Source organism: Heptranchias perlo, chromosome 5 (assembly GCF_035084215.1).
Source record: "Heptranchias perlo isolate sHepPer1 chromosome 5, sHepPer1.hap1, whole genome shotgun sequence".
NCBI classification, from domain to species: Eukaryota; Metazoa; Chordata; class Chondrichthyes; order Hexanchiformes; family Hexanchidae; genus Heptranchias; species Heptranchias perlo.
Genome location: NC_090329.1, coordinates 72,909,696 through 72,935,623, shown reverse-complemented (window position 1 = coordinate 72,935,623; position 25,928 = coordinate 72,909,696). Strand labels below are relative to the sequence as shown.

The following is a 25,928-nucleotide window of genomic DNA, read 5'->3' as shown; positions in this document are numbered from 1 at the left end:
TGTTGGTGCCAAAGCATTATAGCTTTATTAAGAAGTTATAACAAGTAGAAAAGACATTTGAAATACAATAGTACAATTAAGTATGCTGGTTAGATTGATACAACCTGTCTGATTGTTCACAAAACAAGGACCTTGGAGTGTGCACCCCCCCAGAGTACTAATCAGTGGGCAGGCCAGCCGTGCCTCGAGAACTTTCTGGCTAGTTACTGAAAAACATCTCACTTATATATGTTTTAAAGACAAACAACTCTGTATGTCTGAGCTTCCCATCAATCATCTGCTCTGTCTCAAAAGGGAGGCTATCAGTCCCACTCCCATACTCCCAACATTAATTCTCACAGTCCTATCCTAACTCCCTTTTGCATTCCTCCAATGATACCACGATTAAAATGGCCCAGGTGCTAGTTAATCAAAAGGGCTTTCTCTCTCACAAGGTCGTGAGCAGCTTGTTTTGACACAGACAGCAAGCCCTTTGTTCACAACTGACTTAACAGGTATTTTACTTTAACATAAGATTTATAATAATGTAGCTTAGACTTATAATAATATAGAAAGCTTGTTTAGTGCTTTTCTTACAAAGACCATCCAGAGAAAGTGAGCCTTAAAGATTGCAGCTAACTGCTTCAGATTGGAGGATTTGAAAAGGGGCTCCTAACATTTCTGGAAAGGACAGTAGGGCACATTAATGGGCCAACAAGGGGGGCAACAGGACCTTTTAGGCCTGTAACAATGGACGTGCACTCTCCTAATCTGCAGTGCCCGCCTATTTGCAGGGCATTTTGACAAAAAGCCATGCAAATGAGCTGAATGTGAAAATTCAGGTGCAGGATGGAAATACTGTAAGGTAATCCTTATTTCCTGTGATTCTTGGAACTGGATGAATAGTTAAGCAAAGAAAATAATCCTCACTCACGGTAGTTTTGTTAATCAAAAGTAATTATTTAACGATATTATAATTCATGCGAGCATTCATGAAGCAAATCAAACCATACTTTTGACTTTCCTCTCTAAAATCCTGTTGCACATTTAATAATTTGCAACGTTATTATGTAATAACTTAATAATTTATACACACATCAGGCAAATCATTAATACGCATACAACCTTTTCACCAAGGATTTTGCTCATCGAGGCCTAAAGGCGATCAGCTCTTCAGTCCACAAGGTCCTCTTCTTCTTGTGTGATGTTCAACTACAGTGTGCGTTCCTTGTGACTGCTGTGTGGTGAAGAGGCTGTTCTTATCTCAAAGTCTTTTTATATTGTTCTTACCAAAAGGACGTAGGATTGGGGAGTATCATTCTTTTTGTCCAATTGCTCCCTGTTGCTATGCCTCAATCATAAACATACCCCAATGATTGACAGTTTAGGCCTTGATCATGTGACTGGAGACCCTTTGATGTAGAAAAGACCACATGCTTGAACCATGGAACGTAAAAGGCTCCTTTAATATCTCTTTTTATGGTCTTTCATATAGAGATAGTCCCTTTCATTTCTATACACAGATATTCTTAATGGTTTTGATTTTGATTGCTTCATTGGTTTCAAATCCATTCCTTATACCATTTGACCATATGCTGGATACTATTTGATGTTTTACAAATCCTAGTTCTTTGAACAGATTACCAGATAGGAATGAGAGGCCCATGCTTTTTACATTACCCTCCCGCTGTGTTGAAAAGCTTGTTTCCAAAAGCCCATGGGGGCGAAATTGGGCTGTGTAGCGCCCGTTTTGTAGACACTATGTGGACAACTTAGCCCCGAAAATGGCGTCCAAGATGCACCCAAATCTCCAATCTCCTCTCAACCTTTTCTGTTCCAAGGAGAACAACCCCAGCTTCTCCAATCTATCCACGTAACTAAAGTCCCTCATCCCTGGAATCATTCTAGTTGTTCTCCTTAGAGCAGAGAAGGTTGAGAGGAGATTTGATGGAGGTATTCAAAATCATGAAGGGAATGGACAGAGTAGATAGAGAGAAATCTTTGGAAATAGGAATTGTGTCAATGAACCAGAGGGTGTCAAATTTTTTTTTTATTATTCGTTCATGGGATGTGGGTGTCGCTGGAGTGGCCAGCATTTATTGCCCATCCCTAATTGCCCTTGAGAAGGTGGTGGTGAGCCACCTTCTTGAACCGCTGCAGTCCGTGTGGTGAAGGTTCTCCCACAGTGCTGTTAGGAAGGGAGTTCCAGGATTTTGACCCAGCGACAATGAAGGAACGGCGATATATTTCCAAGACGGGATGGTGTGTGACTTGGAGGGAAACGTGCAGGTGGTGTTGTTCCCATGTGCCTGCTGCCCTTGTCCTTCTAGGTGGTAGAGGTCGCGGTTTGGGAGGTGCTGTCGAAGAAACCTTGGCGAGTTGCTGCAGTGCATCCTGTGGATGGTACACACTGCAGCCACAGTGCGCCGGTGGTGAAGGGAGTGAATGTTTAGGGTGGTGGATGGAGTGCCAATCAAGTGGGCTGCTTTGTCCTGGATGGTGTCGAGCTTCTTGAGTGTTGAAGGAGCTGCACTCATCCAGATAAGTGGAGAGTATTCCATCACACTCGTGACTTGTGCCTTGTAGATGGTGGAAAGGCTTTGGGGAGTCAGGAGGCGAGTCACTCGCCGCAGAATACCCAGCCTCTGACCTGCTCTTGTAGCCACAGTATTTATGTGGCTGGTCCAGTTAAGTTTCTGGTCAATGGTGATCCCCAGGATGTTGATGGTAGGGTTTTCGGCGATAGTAATGCCGTTGAATGTCAAGGGGAGGTAGTTAGACTCTCTCTTGTTGAAGATGGTCATTGCCTGGCACTTGTCTGGCGCGAATGTTACTTTTCACTTATCGGCCCAAGCCTGGATGTTGTCCAGGTCTTGCTGCATGCGGGCTAGGACTGCTTTACATCTCTGTTCAAGAAAAGGGAAAAGGACAATGAGTCTTACCGCAGTTATGGATAAATTTCTAGACTCCATAAAGCTGGATGAAATTAGTGCACATAGAAAGGCATACGGTAATCAGAAAGAGTCAGCAGGGACTGGTAAAGGTCAAGTCAGGCTTGACTAATTGAATTGAATTTCTGAGGAAGTCACCAAGTGGGTTCTCCTGCTCATCCACCATAATTTCAGTGGAAGAGCCGCAAAAATCCTGGAAAAGGGCAACACTCTTCCACCGAAGTTACGGTGAATAAGCAGGAGAAACCTTGAGGAAATTTACTCTACAAGTCTATAGATAAGGGGAATTGAAGGGATGTTGTGTTTTTGCATTTTCAGAAAGCATTTGATAACATCATATAAGAGATATTTTACAAAAAATAAGGCACATGGAAGGCAATTTTCATCTTTAACTTAAAACAGTTCATGCATCGAATTACATCAAAACTATAGCACAGAAACAGGCCCTTCGGCCCAACTGGTCTATGCCAGCATTTATGATCCACACAAGACTCCACCCTCCCTACTTCATCTAACCCTATCAGGATACTCTTTTATTCCTTTCTCCCTCATGTACTTATCTAGCTTCCCCTTAAATATATCTGTTATTTGCCTCAACTATTATATGTGGTAGTGCGTTTTACATTCTTACCACTCTTTAAGTAAAGAAGATTCTCCTCAATTCCCTATTGGATTTAATAGCGACCATTTTATATTTATGACCTCTTGTTTTGGACTCCTCCACAAGTGAAAACATTTTCTCCACGTCTACCCGATCAAACCCTATCATTATCTTAAAGACCACTATCAGGTCGCCCCTCAGCTTTCTCTTTTCTAGAAAAAAGGGTCCCAGCCCGTTCAGCCTTTCCTGATAAGGATATCCTTTCAGTTCTGGAATCATCCTTGTGAATCTTTTTTGCACTCTCTCCAATGCCTCTATATCCTTTTTATAATATGGAGACCAGAGCTGTACACAATTCTCCAAGTGTGGTTTAACCAAGGTTCTATACAAGTTTAACATAACTTCTTTGTTTTTCAATTCTATCCCTCTAGAAATGAACCCTAGTGCTCGATTTTCCTTTTTTATGGCCATATAACCTGGTCACTACTTTTAGTGATTTGTGTATCTGTACCCTTAGATCCCTTTGCTCCTCTATCCCATATAGACTCTTGTTAACTAAGCAGTATGTGGCCTCCTTATTCTTCCTACCAAAATGCACCATCTTATGCTTATCTATATTGAAATTCATTTGCCAATTACATGCCCATTCTGCAAGATTATAAATATCCTCTTGCATTTTGAACCATTCTTCCTTTGTATTAACTATACCCCCCGCCACCACCAATTTGGTGTTGTCCGCAAATTTTGAAATTGAAATTCCTGAATTCAAATCGTGGATGTAAATTGTGAACAACAGTGGTCTCGGCACCGATCCCTATAGAACACCACTTCCCACCTTTTGCCAGGCTGAGTAGCTACCTTTAACCTGTACTCTTTCTTATCTGTTTACTAGCCATGTGCCAATATTTAGCATTGCTTCCATGTTGCTCCGGATTATATTGCAATGTGTGATCCCTCTGATGGATTTTTCCTCAAATCCACCCCACCCCCATCCCCCCATCCCTGTGGAGATCTTTCACTCCTTTTTTCTTTTGATGACATGGCCTAAAACTGGGAACACATGTTGTGGGAAATCACATCCACCTGCATCCTAACACTCGATCCAGTGTACTGGTGTTGCCATCTTTTGTTAAGTCCAAAACCAGATGAAGAGGTGGAATATGGATGGGGCAGGAGGTGGTATCATATCTTGAGTTCTGAGATTTGATTTGCTGCTGATGCGAAATAATGAAAGACCTTGATAACTTTATTATTAAGGACATAAAGTAATGGAAGCCGCTGTTACCTATCAAATTATCTGTCGTCTTGATAGTCCTGGCCTAGTCCTCGATTGCCAATATGGTTTTCAGCATGGCTGTTCCCCTGGTCATTTTATTTTATGTGTAACATAACTCTGGAACTCTGCTCTTGACCACTTTGCTGAATCATCTGTCATTGCTTTGGACATTTCAGGAAGCTTTGGATAGGGTCTGGCACAATGTGCTTCTAGACAAGCTATCACGATACGGAGGCAAAATACTAACTTCGAGGATCAAAGGCAGCTGCAAAGGAATATTACTGAGATGGTGGAATGGAGTAAAAAATAGAAGATTGAATTTAATGCAATAAGTGTGAGGTGGTACATTTTGGTTAAAAAGATAAAAGTATTAATTTTACTTTGAATGGAGGAAAGCTAGATAATGTGGAAGGGCAGAGAGATTTGGGATTCAGGTTCACAAGACCTTAAAAGCAGCAAGTCAAGTACAGTAACAAGAACCAATGGAACAATGTGCTTTATGCCAAGAAGTATGGAGTGTAAAAGTTGTGATGAAATGGTGAATCTATATAAAACCTTGGCCCAGAAATTACTCACCCAAGGACGCCGTCCCATAATGGCGTCCTTTCCAACCGTCGCTAAATCCATGGAGTAAGTTCGTGAATGCACATTAAAACCAGGAAATCGCGAACTTGTTCCCATTGGTTTGACAGGTCCGAATTAAAGGGCCACCTATGCTGAAATCATAGAAATCATTAAACATTCGTAAACTTACCCCTCTGCCCAGGTAAAACTAAGATACTTATGCCACCAAAAGGTACCCTGGAAAATACCAGCCCTACACTACCTTTTAAAAGTGCAAACAATTTTACAACACCAAGTTATAGTCCAGCAATTTTATTTTAAATTCACAAGCTTTCGGAGGCTTCCTCCTTCGTCAGGTGAACGATGTGAAAAAATACCTGACGTTCACCTGACGAAGGAGGTAGCCTCCGAAAGCTTGTGAATTTAAAATAAAATTGCTGGACTATAACTTGGTGTTGTAAAATTGTTTACAATTGTCAACCCCAGTCCATCACCGGCATCTCCACATTTTAAAAGTGTGATGAGTGTTAATGCCTGTGAAACAACAAAAAATTAAAATTTTAAAAATGTGGAATGTCAAATTACTCTTACTTTAATATGTCAAATTACTCTTCGAGGAGCTCCTGAACATTTACCTGAGGAAGGAGGAAGCCTCCGAAAGCTTGTGAATTTAAAATAAAATTGCTGGACTATAACTTGGTGTTGTAAAATTGTTTACAATTACTTTAATATGTTTTGATCATTTAAAAAAAATTAAAAATTACAAATTTTTACTTTTAACTTCTGTAAATTTCATTAAATTAAGTCATTTGCTTGGCTTTTTATAATAAGACATGTTAAATTTTTATTTACACTAACATCGAGAAGTTCACTTTAAATGAATGAGTTTTACTTGCTTGCTTGTGGATGGGGCTTCCGTTCTCTCAGTCATTTCCCGTTCGCATCAGCCCACGCTGTTCAGAGGCTGGGCTGATGTCTCGATTCTTTTCAAATCTTCTAATTCACACAAGTGGACGCCTTCGATCCACGGCAAGTAAATTCGTACCTTTTATTTGTAGGAGCTGCTGCGGAGGTTGCCACGCCGATGTGCGCAATTTCCAGCCTAAGCTTAATTTTACAACAGTTGGAGTACTGTGTGCAGTTTTGGATGTTGAGGCAATAGAGAGGGTAGAGCACAGATTCACTTAGGATGCTGCCTGGTGTGAAGAAATATAAATACAAAGAAGGACTTAAAAATTTGGGGCTGTTTTGATTAGAACAGAGAAGATTTGATAAAATTATGAAGTGATGGAACAGAGTAGCTAGAAACAGACTGTTTCCAGTGATTGAGGGTCTAGGATCATAGTATCATAGTCATAGTAGGTAGAGCACAGGAGGAAGCCATTCAGCCCACTGTGCCAGCTCTTTGAAAGAGCTATCCAATCTGCCCTATTCCCTTGCTCTTTCACCATGTCCCTGTAAATTTTTTCCCTTCAAGTATTTATCCAGTTCCCTTTTGAAAGTTACTGTTGAATCTGCTTCCACCACCCATTCAGGCAGTGCATTCCAGATCATGACAACTCTGCGTAAAAAAAGTTTCCTCTTGTCGTCTCTGGCTCTTTTGCCGATCACCTTAAATCTGTGTCCTTTGGTTACCAACCCTTCTGCCACTGGAAACCATTCATGATTTTGAACACATCTATCAAATCTCTCCTTAACCTTCTCTGTCTAAAGAGAACAACCCCAACTTCTCCAGTTTCTCCACATAACTGAAATCCGTCAACCCTGGTACCATTCTAGTAAATCTCTTCTGCACCCTCTGTAAGGCCTTGACATCCTTCCTAAAGTGTGATGCCCAGAATTGAACACAGTACTCCAGCTGAGGCCTAACCAGAGTTTTATAAAGGTTTAGCATAACTTCCTTGCTTTTGTACTCAATGCCTCTATTAATAAAGCCCAGGATCCCATATCATTTTTTAACAGCCTTCTCAACTTGTCCTGCCATGAGGGGACATATAAGATCAAATGTAAGAGATTTAATTCAGAGAACTGGAGAAACTTTTTGACACAGAGGGTTGTGACACTCTGGAATTTATTACCAGAGTTAGTGATTGACGCAGAAACCAAGGCCCAAAATTTCCCCAGAGCTGCTCCTGTTCTGCTGTCATAATGTCACCCAAAGTGCGGTGGGAACCCAGTTAATGGGCGTAAACGGGGTTTCTGCCACACTTTCGGCGAAGTTATGGCGGCAGAGGAAATTCTGGGCATATCAACATTGAAGAATAGGTTAAATAGATAGCTCAAAGAAAAAGCAACAAAGGGATATGGGAACAGAGTGGTCACATGGGATTAGGACTACTGCCCCTGTGGAGGATAAGCAGCAACACAGACTGTTTGGGCTGAATGGCCTATTTCTGTGTTGCAATTTCTATGTAATTCTGTATAATCTGACAGCAGTCCTTTCTATTTTGACAAGTTTTACACTTTAAAGATGATATAGCAAGTCAATATGCTACATTTAAATAAAAGAATAGAATAATTTACATTTGTTAAAGCAAAAATGTAAAAATCAAAACATAAGTGAGAGAGAATAAGGAAGAAAAAGGCATAGAGGAAAGGAAATCTAAGGAAGCAGAAATAGTGTTGGTAATTTTTTAATTTAAAATGTTTTATTTAAGTTTTAAATGTTGTAGATTATGGCTAATGCACAGTAATAAATCCTAACAGTTGAGGTGCTTTGTTACTATTCCATTTGTGTATATTTCTGCATCACACTGTGTGAGCTGAAAACTTGAAGGGAAAAAACCTCTGGCATAGGGAGCAGGATTTCATCAAGACCATTTATAAATATTGTGAACAGCAGACATCCCAAGGGTTATTCCCGAGATACTTTGCTGGTCACAGCTGCACAATTAGAGTTACTCCCATTAATCACTTCCCTTTGCTTCCTATTATTTAGTTAATGTATTATACTAATCATTACTTCTTCAGTTATTCCAGGAGCTCCATTTGAGCACATATCTCTTGTAAGGAATCTTATGGATTGCCCTCAAAGTCAAAATATATAATATGCTCTGGAACATTTCTGAAGAATTTGAATACATTTGTTTGGCATGGCCTACTTGTCATAAGTTCACTTTGGCTTGGAATTATTTGAGCCAATTTTCTGAGTATGTGGAGCTTCACCCATCAGAAGCGCATATCAGGGAAACCTTGGGTGCACTCACCACAATTTTCGTCCTTTAAAATGTGTATGGTCACCGAAGAGAAATATTTACTCTGTGTAGTATGTGCAACAAAATCATCAACCCACTTTCTGTGAAGGCATTGTGATTGTCTTAAAGTCTTTCATTTTCCACAGACCCATACAGGAGGGGTAAGGATGGAAAATTTGAAAGAATGTGAAAAAGAATAAAATGTGAAAATCCATCAACAAGAGTTCTCCCCACTTCTATCCTAAGCATTAGATAAAATAATACATCTATTCTTGTTGCTATTAATTACCATTTCATTATTAATGTCTATTTTCTCCAGCAACTTGAATCTACAGCCAATCCTTCAAGCTACCAGAAACAGCAATCATTTTTTTATCATGAAAACTATTGAAAAGAAATGTTAGATTTCTCCCCTATTGATTTTCTCTCAAGCTATCTCACTTTTTAAAAATCTTTAATCTTGTACTTTAACACTGCTGAATCCTATCCTACTCATTGTTACTGGAACTAGAATTTCTCAAGATTAGCCTTTTCTACAGATGCTATACTTGTTTTTTTAAAAATCTAAGATAGTTGTACATTTGTATTAACTAACGCATAAAGAGAAACCTTTCTTATTGACTTTTAAATGTCAAGCAGCATTTTTGTTTTTTTTAAATTTAGAAATCAATACCTCAGCTACAGTTCTAGAAGGTTTTCTCTCAAGTTTATTAAGACTGGGAGAGGAGAGGATTTTTTTTTAATCAGTAAAAATTTAAATAAGGTTGAAAGGAGTTATTGCACAACAGAAAATAAAGCCGAGACTTTGATGTGAACTGTGAAATTCTTTCATGGTTATCTGTATGAATCTATCTTTGAGTTACAAAGTAATCACAGTACCATTTACTGATTGTACATTATGCTACATCCTCAAGGTTATATCTCATACTGAATTTTAAAACTTGAGGAGTTTTGTTATTGAAGCTGGCAGTCTACACCTCCAGGGTCTGAGAAGTGAAACAGATTTAACTGATAGAGACAGTTAAGAATCTTCAATGTGTAGAATGCAATGTGATATATTGTTGTATTCATCTTGTTCCTCAGAAGGCAAAAGGGGCAGAGTAAAATCACACTCTTGGTGAGGAGTCTCACCTGCTGGGAGTGCATATTGGGAATTCGGTGGTGTGCTCCCCATGAATTTCCATCCATTAAAATTAATGGACAGAAAATGGTGAGGAGTGTGAACCAAACTCCTGATATATACTCCAGGCAGATGAGGCTCCATCTCAGGAGCGTGAATTCATAAAATTATTCCAAATTTACATTTTGGCATATTTCTTGTAAGGCTATCTGAAGGAAGAAAACCTGGGTGAGAGGAACGGACAGAGAAAAGTCACAAGGTCAGAGAACTAGTTCAGTAATTGAATAATCTAAAAATCAAAGATAAGAATATTAAACCAAAAGGTAAATTGGTTCATACACTTGCTTTATTATAGTTCAAAATTGATATTTTTCTTCTCCTATGCAATTTTCCTCCTTCTTCTGCTAATGGGACTGTTGTGCTTGGATCTCACTGCTGTTCTCTGCACCTTGCAGTAATGGCTATTCTCCATGCGCGAACCTTAATAATGAAGTTTTGATTTTCTGAGGCTCTGCCTGTGGCGTGGAGCCTCGATGATAGCAAACTATGAAACTACCGGATTGTCGTAAAAACCCATCTGGTTCACTAATGTCCTTTAGGGAAGGAAACCTGCCGTCCTTACCCGGTCTGGCCAATATGTGACTCCAGACCCACAGCAATGTGGTTGATTCTTAATTGCCCTCTGAAATGGCCTAGCAAGCCACTCACTTGTAAAATCTCGCTACGAAAAGTCATAATAAGAATAAAACCGGACGGACCACCCGGCATCGGACCACTAGGCACCGGACACGACAACGGCAAAACACCAAGCCCAGTCGACCCTGCAAGGTCCTCCTTACTAACATCTGGGGACTTGTGCCAAAATTGGGAGAGCTGTCCCACAGACTAGTCAAGCAACAGCCTGACATAGCCATACTCACAGAATCATATCTTTCAGCCAATGTCCCAGACTCTTCCATCACCATCTCTGGGTATGTCCTGTCCCACCGGCAGGACAGACCCACCAGAGGTGGCGGTACAGTGATATACAGTCAGGAGGGAGTGGCCCTGGGAGTCCTCAACATTGACTCTGGACTCCATGAAATCTCATGGCATCAGGTCAAACATGGGCAAGGAAACCTCCTGCTGATTACCACCTACCGTCCTCCCTCAGCTGATGAATCAGTCCTCCTCCATGTTGAGCACCACTTGGAAGGAAGCACTGAGGGCAGCAAGGGCACAGAATGTACTCTGGGTGGGGGACTTCAATGTCCATCACCAAGAGTGGCTCGGTAGCACCACGACTGACCGAGCTGGCCGAGTCCTGAAGGACATAGCTGCTACACTGGGCCTGCGGCAGGTGGTGAGCGAACCAACACGAGGGAAAAACTTACTTGACCTCGTCCTCACCAATCTACCTGTCGCAAATGCATCTGTCCATGACAGTATTGGTAGGAGTGACCACCGCACAGTCCTCGTGGAGATGAAGTCCCATCTTCGCACTGAGGACACCATCCAACGTGTTGTGTGGCACTACCACTGTGCTAAATGGGATAGATTCAGAACAGATCTAGCAGCTCAAAACTGGGCATCCATGGGGCGCTGTGGGCCATCATCAGCAGCAGAATTGTATTCCAGCACAATCTGTAACCTCATGGCCCGGCATATTCCTCACTCTACCATTACCAACAAGCCAGGGGATCAACCCTGGTTCAATGAGGAGTGTAGAAGAGCATGCCAGGAGCAGCACCAGGCGTACCTAAAAATGAGGTGCCAACCTGGTGAAGCTACAACTCAGGACTACATGCATGCTAAACAGCATGAGCAACATGCCATCGACAGAGCTAAGCGATTCCACAACCAACGGATCAGATCAAAGCTCTGCAGTCCTGCCACATCCAGTCGTGAATGGTGGTGGACAATTATACAACTAACAGGAGGAGGAGGCTCTGCAAACATCCCCATCCTCAATGATGGCGGAGTCCAGCACGTGAGTGCAAAAGGCAAGGCTGAAGCGTTTGCAACCATCTTCAGCCAGAAGTGCCGAGTGGATGATCCATCTCAGCCTCCTCCCGATATCCCCACCATCGTGGAAGCCAGTCTTCGGCCAATTCGATTCACTCCACGTGATATCAAGAAACGGCTGAGTGCACTGGATACAGCAAAGGCTATGGGCCCCGACAACATCCCAGCTGTAGTGCTGAAGACTTGTGCTCCAGAACGAGCTGCGCCTCGAGCCAAGCTGTTCCAGTACAGCTACAACACTGGCATCTACCCGACAATGTGGAAAATTGCCCAGGTATGTCCTGTCCACAAAAAGCAGGACAAATCCAATCCGGCCAATTACCGCCCCATCAGTCTACCCTCAATCATCAGCAAAGTGATGGAAGGTATCATCGACAGTGCTATCAAGCGGCACTTACTCACCAATAACCTGCTCACCGATGCTCAGTTTGGGTTCCGCCAGGACCACTCGGCTCCAGACCTCATTACAGCCTTGGTCCAAACATGGACAAAAGAGCTGAATTCCAGAGGTGAGGTGAGAGTGACTGCCCTTGACATCAAGGCAGCATTTGACCGAGTGTGGCAGCAAGGAGCCCTAGTAAAATTGAAGTCAATGGGAATCAGGGGGAAAACTCACCAGTGGCTGGAGTCATACCGAGCACAAAGGAAGATGGTAGTGGTTGTTGGAAGCCAATCATCTCAGCCCCAGGACATTGCTGCAGGAGTTCCTCAGGGCAGTGTCCTAGGCCCAACCATCTTCAGCTGCTTCATCAATGACCTTCCCTCCATCATAAGGTCAGAAATGGGGATGTTCGCTGATGACTGCACAGTGTTCAGTTCCATTCGCAACCCCTCAAATAATGAAGCAGTCCGAGTCCGCATGCAGCAAGACCTGGACAACATCCAGGCTTGGGCTCATAAGTGGCAAGTAACATTCGTGCCAGACAAGTGCCAGGCAATGACCATCTCCAACAAGAGAGAGTCTAACCACCTCCCCTTGACATTCAACGGCATTACCATCGCCGAATCCCCCACCATCAACATCCTGGGGGTCACCATTGACCAGAAACTTAACTGGACCAGCCATATAAATACTGTGGCTACGAGAGCAGGTCAGAGGCTGGGTATTCTGCGGCGAGTGACTCACCTCCTGACTCCCCAAAGCCTTTCCACCATCTACAAGGCACAAGTCAGGAGTGTGATGGAATACTCTCCACTTGCCTGGATGAGTGCAGCTCCAACAACACTCAAGAAGCTCGACACCATCCAAGATAAAGCAGCCCGCTTGATTGGCACCCCATCCACCACCCTAAACATTCACTCCCTTCACCACCGGCGCACTGTGGCTGCAGTGTGCACCATCCATAGGATGCACTGCAGCAACTCGCCAAGGCTTCTTCGACAGCACCTCCCAAACCCGCGACCTGTACCACCTAGAAGGACAAGAGCAGCAGGCACATGGGAACAACACCACCTGCATGTTCCCCACCAAGTCACACACCATCCCGATTTGGAAATATATCGCCGTTCCTTCATTGTCGCTGGGTCAAAATCCTGGAACTCCCTTCCTAACAGCACTGTGGGAGAACCGTCACCACACGGACTGCAGCGGTTCAAGAAGGCGGCTCACCACCACCTTCTCAAGGGCAATTGGGGATGGGCAATAAATGCTGGCCTCGCCAGCGACGCCCACATCCCGTGAACGAATTAAAAAAAACACGAGTCGGATGTTTGATCTTGCACACCTTATTTGTGGTAGGCTTCATTCTCCAATGGGCAATTTCAAGCAGAATAAACAGGTCTTGCTGTAATGTTGGGGTACAATCAGTCAATTAAGAGGAGGAAGAGACTCCATGAATATCCCCATCCTCAACCATGTTGGAGCCCAGCATGTGAGTGCAAGAGACAAGGCTGAAGTGTTTGCAAGTGCCTTCAGCGAATAAGGCCAATCGAATGATCCTACTTGGCCTCCTCCTCCCAAGGTCCCACTATCATAGCTGTCTAGCCAATTTGGTTCACTCCACATGACATTAAGAAGTGGCTGAGTACACTGGGCACAGTAATGGCTATGCGCCCTGTGTACCAGAACTAGTTGCCACACAAGCCAAGTTATTCCAGTGCAGCTACAACACTGGTATTTACCTGACAATGTGGAAGATTGCCCAGGTATGTTCTTGCCGCAAAAGGTAGAACAAATCGCACCATCCAATTACTGCCCTTTCAGCTTACTTCCAGTTGTCAGTAAAATGATGGAAGGAGTCATCAACAGTGCCATCAAGCAACACCTACTCACCAATAACCTGCTTGCTGGCACTCAGTCGAGTTCTGCCAGAACCATTCAGTTCCAGAATTCATCGTGGCCTTGATTCAGACATGGATGAAAGAACTTAATGCCGGAGGAGAGGTGAAAGTAGCTGCCTTCGACATTGAGGCAGTATTTGATGGAGTATGGCACTAAGCAGCCCTAGCAAAACTGAGGGCAATGGGAATCAATGGGAAAACCCCCCATTTGATGGAGTTATACCTGACACAGAGGAGTTATACCTGACCCAGAGAAAGATGATCGTGGTTGTTAGAGGCTAGTCATCACAGCACCAGGGCATCACCATTGGAGTTCTTCAGGGCAGCGTCTATGAGCCAACCATCTTCAGTTGCTTCGTCACAGACATTCCATCCCGCTGATATACATCTACACTGCAATATGACCTATCCACAGGATGCACTGCAGCAACTTGTGAAGCTTAGTTTGATACTACCTCCCAGCCCTATGACCTTTACCACTGAGAAGAGCAGGAACAACAACCACATGGGATCACCATCCCTCCAAGTTTCCTTCTAAGTCACGCACCATCCTGACTTGGACATATACAATTGTTCCTTCATCATCGCTTGGGTCAAAATCCTGCAATTCCCTATCTAACACCATGGTGTCATTGGAGATTTTCTTAAAACTACTTTGCTGTTGATATTGAAGTCTGGTTTTATGACAGTGAGTATTTCTCTCCTTGTGCACTGAACATCCCACATACATTTTCCCCTCCACATTTTTGCCTTTGTTCAAGCTTCCATTTTGCTAAGAGATGCTTTCCTGGAGTCTTGGTAATTACTACTGCAGTCCAAATTACAGATAACAAAGTTGGGAGGATGTAAATCTCTTTGGTATTCCCATAGTGTTGCATGGATTGGATGAGGAGGACCAATTCATGAGGATACAACATCTTCAGGTCCAACAACAACTTGCATTTATATAGCACTTTTAACATAGTAAAACGTCCTAAGGTGCTTCACAGGAACGTTATCAAACAAAATTTGACACCAAGCCACATAAGGAGGTATTAGGACAGATGACCAAAAGCTTGGTCAAAGAAGTAGGTTTTAAGGAACTTCTTAAAGGAGGCGAAAGAGGTAAAGAGGCGGAGAGATTTAGGGAGGGAATTCCAGAGTTTAGAGCATAGGCAGCTGAAGGCACGGCCACCCATGGTACAGCAATTAAAATCAGGGATGCGCAAGAGGCAAGAATTGGAGGAGTGCAGAGATCTTGGATGGTTCTAGAGCTGGAGGAGGTTACAGAGATATGGAGGGTCGAGGCCATGGAAGGATATGAAAACAAGGATTCAAATCCAAAGATACATCAGAAGGTATGTTCATTCCTGTCAATACTCAAAGAACCATAGTTATAGATCGTGCCACTTCTACTTTTACATCAGAGGAGGCCTGCTTTTCCCATCAATGTAAAGATCACTATGGTATTAAACTTCTAGGCCACTGAAGAGGATGTCTGACAGATAAACCAGTCTGCACTTCATTCCTGTATAAAGCAAGTGACAGACGGCATGTTTGCCAGGAGAAGTACATTTATCACATTCTGAAAAGAAGACACTAACTGGAATGAGAACAGATTTTTTTTCATCTGACATGCTTCCCAAGAGTCCAGGGCATTGTAGGAGGCCATCAATACTCCACATATGATCCCAATGCATGTATCAACAAGAATTAATTCCAGACTACGTGGGGGTAAAATTCAACTTTGGCAAGAGCACAAAACAGGTGGTGTTGGCTCGGCCGTCCATATACACACTGTCTGATTTTTCCCTTCCGTTGACTGCAATAGAAAGGAAAATCAGGTGGGGGTGGGGGGGGGGGTATAACGGGCAGTTGATCCTGTTTTGTGCTCTTGCCGAAGTTGAATTTTATCTATATCTGTCTATCTATATCTACATCTTTCTTTACACTCAGAATGAAGATCAGAAATTTGGGCTACATTGCCCATGATTTTCCAACCATTATTTGATAGTGAATGATCAGAAAACCCCTGCCGTAAATATAGCAGAGGATAGAGGGCAAAATGTGAGCTTGAAGCCATTGCCATTGGCCTCATTACAACTTCTGGTGGTAACAATCAAAACCAGAGTGTTTATCATAACCTGTGAAAGTGCCATGGCAGAGAGGCTGGAACAGCTGTCTAGTGGAGCCTAAGGAAAATACCCTAGCGTGATTCACTTTTGTATTGGAGTCCCAGCGGTATCATCCTACCAGCTGTTAACCAGGTGGCAGACAAATGCATAGCATTTCCTCTGGTTAGCATTTCCAAAGGAAATAGTTTCAGCACGGCAGGTAACGCACTCACGCAAAGATTCAGATTGCAGCTGGAATGTGTTAAAAAGAATTGGTCATGTAGCAGTAAAATTATTACTCTTCTAATGATTATAAGCTGACATGGGCAGAAAAATCTATAGCTGCTCTACTTATCAATCAGTGGAAGGATAAGGAGACATCTATCACACTTCATCTTCTGTGGCATCAGCTGCTGGCATTTAATTAGCAAGATCCAATGTGTCTGCCAGGGCAGGAGGCGTGCAACACTGACATATAGGGCTTGTACTACACAAAGAGAAGCATTAGTCATTGTTCAGAAGGTAGTCAACCAGTAAAGTGAGAGTGGTTGTGTGAGTTCTTTACAGACTGGCATGATTTTTTTCCCTATCCTTTTCGCGGTCCAGGAAACAAGCAGGCAGTTTTCACAGATGTCTTTTTAAAGGAGCAAGGAACCAAAATTCCCACGGTGTCATTGCGCCATTGGAACTGACTCAGAAAGGGGACTGCCAACCACCTCCAGGTAGTAACGCTGATCCCGCTGTAAATTGTGGGATAAACCTCCTTACTGAACCATTGCTTTCTTAAGCAAACCACTTCTACAATATCACTGAGTGGACGGAGTGGTCTGTAGCCTCTGGTAGAAGGATATCTTCTAGCTCGTCGTCTTCTGCTTTGGTGCGGACTCATCAGGTCAATTTTCACTTGGGACAATCGACATAATGGAGTAGTAAGGGTCTTGAGATGGGATTGGTAGCTCCACTACCACGCCAACGGTGACAATCTGCCTGCTGTGACTTTTATTACTGGCCGCCCAAAACACCTGCCTGCTTCAGGCGGTAAGCCACTTGATGCAGTAAGATACAAATCGCAGTTCTATGACCCCGATTGCCATTTTAGGATTAAATTGCTCGATCAGTTCTACAGGCAATAGAGCCAAAGACACTCTGAAAAGGTAAGTTTGAAATTATTTTTGTGGGGTCTAGAGGAGCAGGCAGCTCTCCAGGCAGCAAAATGGTGTGAAATATATTGGGCTGGAAATTGGGCCATGTGGTGTCACTTGTTTCAGCGCTACACGTCCTCCCGAATGTCCAAGATGGCGACTGGGATGCAGACGAGTGACGTGCGCCGGACGTCATCTTGGTAAAGGATTTAGCACATGCGTAGATAACGAACGCTGGCAACTTGTAAAGTAAGGAGAATATGCGTTTGATCAGTGTGCAAAACTGATTTAAAGTGATAGACACCATTTTGGCACTTAACGCTCCACTCAATGCATGACCATCTAAACATGTCTTAGAGTGCCTGGAGGACCCCCCACCAGCACTATTTAAAGGACCATGCAGGATTTACAGGTTAGTTGATGAATTATTGCTTTTGGCTGCTGATACATTTGTAACTGTTTTTGGAGGTCTCCGATACTCGAACACCATGATGAGGAGACATAGCCTAACATTTAGAACTGGGACTTGCAGGAGTGAAGTTAGGGAATGTTTCTAGATGCAAAGGGTGGGAGAAGTTTGGAACGTGCTTCTGCAAACGGCAGTTGATGCTAGCTCAATTGTGAATTGTAAATCTGAGATTGATAAATTTCTGTGAACCAAGGGTATTAAGGGATGTGGGGCTAAGGCAGGTATATGGAGTTAGGTCACAAATCAACCATGATCTCATTGAATGGCAGAATAGGCTCGAGGGCTAAATGCCACTGCCACTTGCTGCCTCCTGTTATGCGCCACCTTCTCCTGCAAGAAAGTGAGAAGTGTGTCAGTGAGTGTCCTACAAGATGTTTGGGTGATGTGCCTGTCATGGTTGAATAACTGCCAGTGTGTGTGACCTGTGAGTTGTGGGGGTGCAGCTTGCAACTGTGGTGATGTGTGAGGGTGAGAGGAAGCATCTGATTGGAAGAGGTGAGTACCTATTGAAAGAGTTTGTTGGCTGATGGCTGGTGTAGTGCGTGGAGCAGTGGTTGCGGCTAGTGGTGCAGTTGATAGGTGATGCCACTTGACAGTTGACCTCACTTATCTTGACCACTCGTGTCAAAGTACTGAACTTCTTCCTGCACTACATCCATGTTCATGGTGCTATTTGCCTGGCATTGACTGCGTCCCCTACTGCCTCTTGAGCATATGTCTGGAGGGCCTCTTGCCCCCACTGCGGATATAGAAAGCCCCTCCTTCTGTCCATCCCTAGCACCAAGACCTCTCGTGCATCATCAGAGAACCTTGGTGCATGCTCTCTCACAGGCCTGGTACAAACTCAGATCGGCAGATTGGTGAGGCCTAGCGTGCAGATTGGGGGATGTGGGATTTAGTAGTGTGCAACCTTTATTCAATGTTTTAACATAACTCATCAGTTTGTAAACATAGGGACGGGACCATCATCTGTGTTTTACGTGTGCGATGTCTAATCTCCGTTCAGACTCAGTGCAGACCCATATCTTATTTTTTCCAATAAGAGGTACAGGCTGCCTTTAAGAGATATGAGCCATTCATCGAAGATTTGGGCTCCCCCTGTTGGTGAGAAGTGCGAATGTGGTGGAGTCCTCATGACGAGGCCTCCACATTGCGCTGCGATAAGGTGAGTGACCGGGCAGCACAAATGTCTCGTGCTGCCTGCGACGGAACCAAAGGCCATGGGTTAATTGCGGACTCTGATGCCCACGCCTGGTTCCAGGGGTTATCGAATTTAACCCCCATTATGTCACGGTCTTCATAGAGTAAAACACCTTTTAGAACTCATTACATGATATGGCACTTCGAACACCGAAGGTGCTCCCAGGAGTGCCTAATCATTGAAATCAGCCGTTATATGAACATTAGGCTTGATCTGTAAACCCACCCTCCCCCTGAACTACTCCTGTAATTGCTTTATCTGGGAATCCTCTCCCAGCAGCACCACCTGTACAGCCCATAACCAGCCTGTTTAGTTTTGCATTTATTCCATCCTAATGTACAAAACAACATAAAGCCAAATTTCCTTGACATCCTGCACCCTAATGTAAGTCAGATAGTGTGGGGGTTAAATTGGGCTGAGTAGCTCACTACGCAGCCTCCTAAGGCCCCAAAATGGCGGGCAGGAAGCGCATCTACAACCGGAGGTGCTCTGCCCGTCACATTGGGTAGAGACAAATAAGAGGCGTCCTTTACCCACGCCTGAAGCAGGCATTAGGTCCCTTATTTGAATATGCAAATAGCCCAACGTTTGCTTCAGGTCCCTGCTCCAACATTGGTTTGCCATCACTGGCTGCACTCAGGAAAATCATGGCTAAAGATCGCCTACATAAAACAAAGGTAAGTTACTTACCACAATCACCATCCTGAACACTGCCACTGCCGGACCTGAGTTCCCCGACCTCCGACGTCCAGGTCCTGTCCCTGGCATCGCACCATGCACATGGATGCAGTGCAGGAAGAAGTTCAATGATTTGACATGAGTGGTCAAGGTGAATGAGTTCAACTGTCAAGTGGCATCTCCTACCAACTGCACTACTAGCCTCATCCACTGCTCCACGCACTGCACCCCCTGTCACCTACCTACCGACAAACTCTTTCAATCAGTACTCAACTCTTCCAATCAGATGCTTCATATCACCCTCACACATTACTACTGTTGCAAATCGCACACCCACAACTCACAGGTCACACACACTGGCAGCTATTCAACCATGAACAATATTCTGGGATGTACACCATCTGGGCCTAGTAATTTTTAATTTTTAGTCCCATTAGCTTTTTTAATACAATGTCTTTTGAATACTTATTTCCTGTAGTAACACTACACTCCTACTTTCACCTTCCACCGCAATAACTGATGCAAAATACTTAGTAAAGATTTCTATCATGCCCTGACTCTGAAGTACAAGATGGCCCCTTTCTCTATGAGTTGTCCCACTCTTTCTTTGATGTTTGATGATCCTTTTACCTTTGGCTTATAAAAGCCCTTGCTTGCTATTTCCCCTTATGTTGATTGTACTAAAGTAGTGGAGAGGGGAATGTCAATGGATGTTATTTATATGGACTTCCAGAAGGCGTTTGATAAGGTTCCACATAAGAGACTGTTAGCTAAGATAGAAGCCCATGGAATCGAGGGAAAAGTACGGACTTGGTTAGGAAATTGGCTGAGCGAAAGGCGACAGAGAGTAGGGATAATGGGCAAGTATTCACATTGGCAGGATGTGACTAGTGGAGTCCCGCAGATCTGTCTTGGGGCCTCAATTATTCACAATATTTATTAACGACTTAGATGAAGGCATAGAAAGTCTCATATCTAAGTTTGCCGATGACACAGAGATTGGTGGCATTGTAAGCAGTGTAGATGAAAACATAAAATTACAAAGGGATATTGATAGATTAGATGAATGGGCAAAACTTTGGCAAATGGAATTCAATGTAAACAAATGTGAGGTCATCCACTTTGGATCAAAAAAGGATAGAACAGGGTACTTTCTAAATGGTAAAAAGTTAAAAACAGTGGATGTCTAAAGGGACTTAAGGGTTCAGGTACATAGATCATTGAAGTGTCATGAACAGGTGCAGAAAATAATCAATAAGGCAAATGGAATGCTGGCCTTTATATCTAGAGGACTGGAGTACAAGGTGGCAGAAGTTATGCTGCAGCTATACAAAACCTTGGTTAGACCGCACCTGGAGTACTGTGAGCAGTTCTGGACACCGCACCTTCGGAAGGAGATATTGGCCTTGGAGGGAGTGCAGCGTAGGTTTACTAGAATGATACCCGGACTTCAAGGGTTAAGTTACGAGGAGAGATTACACAAATTGGGGTTGTATTCTGTAGAGTTTAGAAGGTAAAGGGGTGATCTGATCGAAGTTTATAAGATATTAAGGGGAACGGATAGGGTGGATGGAGAGAAACTACTTCCGCTGGTTGGGGATTCTAGGAGTAGGGGGCACAGTCTAAAAATTAGAGCCAGACCTTTCAGGAGTGAGATTAGAAAACATTTCTACACACAAAGGATGATAGAAGTTTGGAACTCTCTTCCGCAAACAGCAATTGATACTAGCTCAATTGCTAAATTTAAATCTGAGATAGATAGCTTTTTGGCAACCAGAAGTATTAAGGGATATGGGCCAAAGGCAGGTACATGGAGTTAGATCACAGATCAGCCATGATCTTATCAAATGGTGGAGCAGGCACGAGGGGCTGAATGGCCTACTCCTGTTCCTATGTTCCTATGTCTTCCTTCATACTTGTCTAACCCCACCTGATCTCTCTTTTTGCTTCTAGATGTCAGCCGTGGCTCAGTGGTAGCGTTCTTGCCTCTGACATCAGAAGGTTGTGGGTTCAACCCCCCACTCCAGAGACTTAATCACAAAATCTAGGCTGATACTCCAGTGCAGTATTGAGGGAGTGCTGTACTGAGGGATTGCTGTCTTTTGGATAAGATGTTAAACCGAGGCCCTGCCACCCCTCTTAAGCAGATGTAAATTATCCCATGGCACTATTTTGAAGAAGAGTGTCCTGGCCAATATTTATCCCTGAGCTAACATTACTAAAACAGATGATCTGGTCGTTATCACATTACTGTTTGTGGGACATTACTGTGTGCAAATTAGCTGCCACGTTTCCTACATTACGACAGTGGCTACACTTCAAAAGTACTTCATTGGCTGTAAAGCACTTTGGGATGTCCTGAGGTCATGACAGGTGTGATATAAATGCAAGTACTTACTTTCTTTTCTATACCTTTTATAATGCTTATAATTTTATTTTTCATTATTTCCCATGTATTTATCATATGCTCTTTTTGAACTTGATTTTTGCTCTGCTATTTCTACTTCTCATGGAGCCCCTGCCTTTGACTTACACTTTTACTCCGAGTTAGAATGTATTTAACCTGCACCTTATCCATCTCATACTTAAACACTACCCACTGCTGGTCTGCTCTTTAATCTGCTATTTTTCCAACCAATTAATCTGGGCTAGATCCCTTTCAAGTCGTTGAAATTAGCTAATTTCCAGTCCAACACCTTTATCTTGGACTCTTTTTCTTTATCTGTTTTCAATATGAAACTAATTAGATTTATATCTTTACTTCTCAAGTATTCCAAGTCAGGTTACTTACTTGTCCTGCTTTCTTATCTAGAACCGGATCTACCACTTTATCCTTTTTCAGATATGCATCATACTGATTAAAAAGCTAATGGGATTAAAGATGCATGTGCTGGGCTCTATCATGGTTGAGGATGGGGATGTTTATGGAGCCTCCTCTTCCTGTTAGTTGCCTGATTGTCCACTACCATTCTCGACTGCATGTGGTTGCTCTGATCTGTCGGTTTTGGGAACTCTGAACTCTGTCTAAAGCCTGCTGTTTGTGGTGTTTAGCATGCAGGTAGCCGTGTGCAGTAGCTTGATTAGGTTGGATCTCATTCTAAGGTACATCTGGTGCTGCTCCTGGTATGCCCTTCTACAATCCGCATGGAACCAGAGTTAGTCTCCTGTCTTGATGGAGAGGGAGGAGTTTGTGACGTGCCAGGCCATGAATTTACAGATTGCGACGGTATACAATTCTGCTATTGCTTAAGGCCAACTCATGGATGCCTAGTTTTTGGCTGTTGGATCTGTTTTTAGTCCATCTCACTTAATACAGTGGCAGTGCCATACAATACGAATGGAAGATAATTGTATGGCGGAGATGAGTTTTTGCTTTCACAAGGGCTGTGCAGTGGTCACTCTTACTAATGCTACCATGGACAGGTGTATCTGTATCAGTATCAGATAGGTTGGTGAGGATGAAGTCAAGTTGGTTGCTTTCTTGTGTTGGTTCCCTCACCAGCTGATGGAAGCCCATTCTGGCAGGACTGGAGCAGCTCAGTCGGTATTGCTGTTACCGAGCCACTGTTGGTGATGGACATTGAAATCTGTGCTCTTAGAGCTTCCTGCAAGTGATGGTTCAATGTGTTGGAGTACTGATTCATCAGTTTGAGGGGGTGGGGTTGTAAGTGGTGATCAGCAGGAGGTTTCTTGATCTTGTGTGACCAGAAGCCATGAGTTTTCATAGAGTCCAGTGTCAATGGGGACTCTCAGGGCCACTCTTACCCAACTGTGTATCACTGTGCCCCATAACCAGTGATGTTGATGGAAGAGTCTGGGATGTTGTCTGATAGCTATGATTCTGTGAGTATGACTACATCAGGCTGTTGCTTGACTAGACAATGGGACAGCTCTACCCAACTTGGCTAGCAGTGCCCCAGATTTTACAGTCTTGACTGGACTGAACTGAAATTACCTCAATCTCATCTCATTATTGAACTTTGCTGTGATTTTTTTTTATAACTACGTGGCTTGCTAGGCTATTACAGAGGCATTAAGAGTCAACCACCTATTAGGGAACTGGAGTCCCATGTCGGCCAGACTGGGTAGGGGTAGCAGCACTCCTTCTCTGAAGGACATTAATGAACCAGATGGGTTATTACGACAATCTATAACCTGTCATAGTTTTTTTTCAGGTGTTGATCCATAAATTACTTCATTTACTGAATTCAATTTCACAACTTGCCATGGGGGGATTATGACCTCACAACTGTACGGTTACTAGTCCAGCACCATAACCACTAGGCTACCAATCCCATCTCTGGTTATTGGCCCTGAATTTCCTTGGACTTTCATCCTCCATGTTTCTTGAAAGTAAAGATATTCTGAGAGGGCGAATAGCAAGTACGATTGTGAAAGTGCTCACATCAAGCATTATAATAATTAAGGGGCCAGATTAGATAGTCAAGGGGGAACCGTTCCACGTAGAACAGGTGCAAAAGGGGAAGCCGCATGGAATCTTCATTGAAAAACAAGTGAACTGAATTTTATTCCTCGTCACAGGTTTCTGGCCACTATGGAGGCGTTATGCTTTAGTGGCACTGGACTTAGCAGAGGAGGGCCAGCAAGGGCTGGTCATAATGTCAGGTCATGCACATGCTGCACTTTTAAGTGCTGCCACCCTGCAACTTTTTAAATTCATTCTTAAGATGAGGGTTTCGCTGGCAAGGCAGTGATTTATTGCTCATCTCTAGTTGCCCGGAGAAGGTGGTAGTGGGCTTTCTTCTGGGTTTGATACAACTGAGTGGCTAGGCCACTTCAGAGGGCAGTTAAGTGTCAACCATGTTGGTGTGGGACTGGAGTCACATATAGGCCAGACCGGATAAAGGCGGCAGGTTTCCTGCCCTAGGGGATATTTAGTGAACCAGTTGGGCTTTTACGACAATCCGACAGCTTTTACTGATACCTGTTCATTATTTCCAAATTTTTAAAAACTGAATTCAAATTCTAAAACTGCCATGGTGGGATTTGAACTCACGTTCTCTGAATTATTAATCCAGCTAACATACCAGGGTCTCTGATTCCAAGCACAGTTATGTAGTAATCTAAGATTTAGCAGGGAACTGTGACAGACCTCTGCTATTCCCTTCAGAGATATTAGCATGACAAGCAATATCAGTACAGTACTACCAATGGGTATCATAGTTGACACAGCATTCAATTGTTAACGTGTTGGGCTCTCCCTTGCTTTTTCACTCAGTAGCACTTAATTCCACAACAATTCTGTTGAGTAAACAGCTGGCATTATCATTCCAGTGCTATTGCAGGTGCTTAACTGGCTCCTTATTGCAGTTTGCAGCTAATTTAAAAGATTAAGGCTGCTCCCTTTCCATTTACTGGTTCACCCTGTGGGAGAGAATGTACACATTTTAGCCACAGACTGAAAATAGTAACATTTTGTGTGAACCAGCAAGATTAAATTCTCCCAGAACTTCTCGTAACCCACAGTTTATTCATGAATAGCACACCAGCAGCAATTTCTACGCTATTGAGACTAACATTGATGTCTACTGATGTTGAATTAATAGGTTGATTGTCAAGCAAGGCAGCAAATTAAAATTATTCTATTGTTTATTGTAACTGAACTTCAGCTTACTGGTTCTTTCTTATCAACAAACTATCAGTCAGTAACATTCAATAAGTTGCTTCTTGCTCCACAAAACAACTGAAATAATGAGATTTTGCTATGTCAAACCAGGTTGCCGTATACAACAGCTCATTATAAAATGAGACTCGGCCATTTTGAACAAATGAACAGAGTGCAGCAATATATTTTACTGATGGACATTAAATTTATATTTAAAGTCTTCGCATTGATGTTACACACCCGTAAAAATAACAAGCCAATCAATTAGTAATTCACCTTTCTGTTTTGCGTTTGCGTGTGTGGCTGTGTATCACTCTGGCCTTGATTTTAAGTCGGGATCAGTGCGTGCGGGGCACCTGGGCGAGTGACAAATTTACATGCTGACTCGTGGACTCTGACTCCTGGACCTCATTTAAATTTTCAGGCTTGGTCTCCCACCCAAACTCAGCAGGAATCACTGCCTGGTCGGTGGGTGGGAGTAGGAATTTGGCCAGCAGGAGGCCGCCTGATACCCACGGGAACAGTCCCCAGCCGTCAGGCAAGTGATAAAGGGGTAGGGAGGGACCCATGGAAAGGAAGGCACAAGGAATCCTTATGCGGCCTGGAGTAACACTCCTGCTCCTCCTGGCCTACAAGGAAACTTAAAAAAACATTTTAGTCTTACCTTGCTGGGCTCTTGATCCAGCTCCCGGCAGATTTGGCCTGGCGGGGAAGCCACCACTGCTCCCCTGCTCAGGCCTTAGGATGAGA

The 25,928-nt window shown here is 43.4% G+C and overlaps 1 long non-coding RNA gene across 1 annotated transcript; it reads right to left on the bottom strand.

Annotated features, from left to right (window-relative positions):
- Window positions 1-25,928, bottom strand: LOC137321422 (uncharacterized). The gene is made up of 4 exons (XR_010962814.1): window positions 25,843-25,928; window positions 6,264-6,567; window positions 5,384-5,523; window positions 1-2,885 (listed from the first exon to the last, which is right to left on the bottom strand). It is a non-coding gene; the product is annotated as an uncharacterized lncRNA (long non-coding RNA).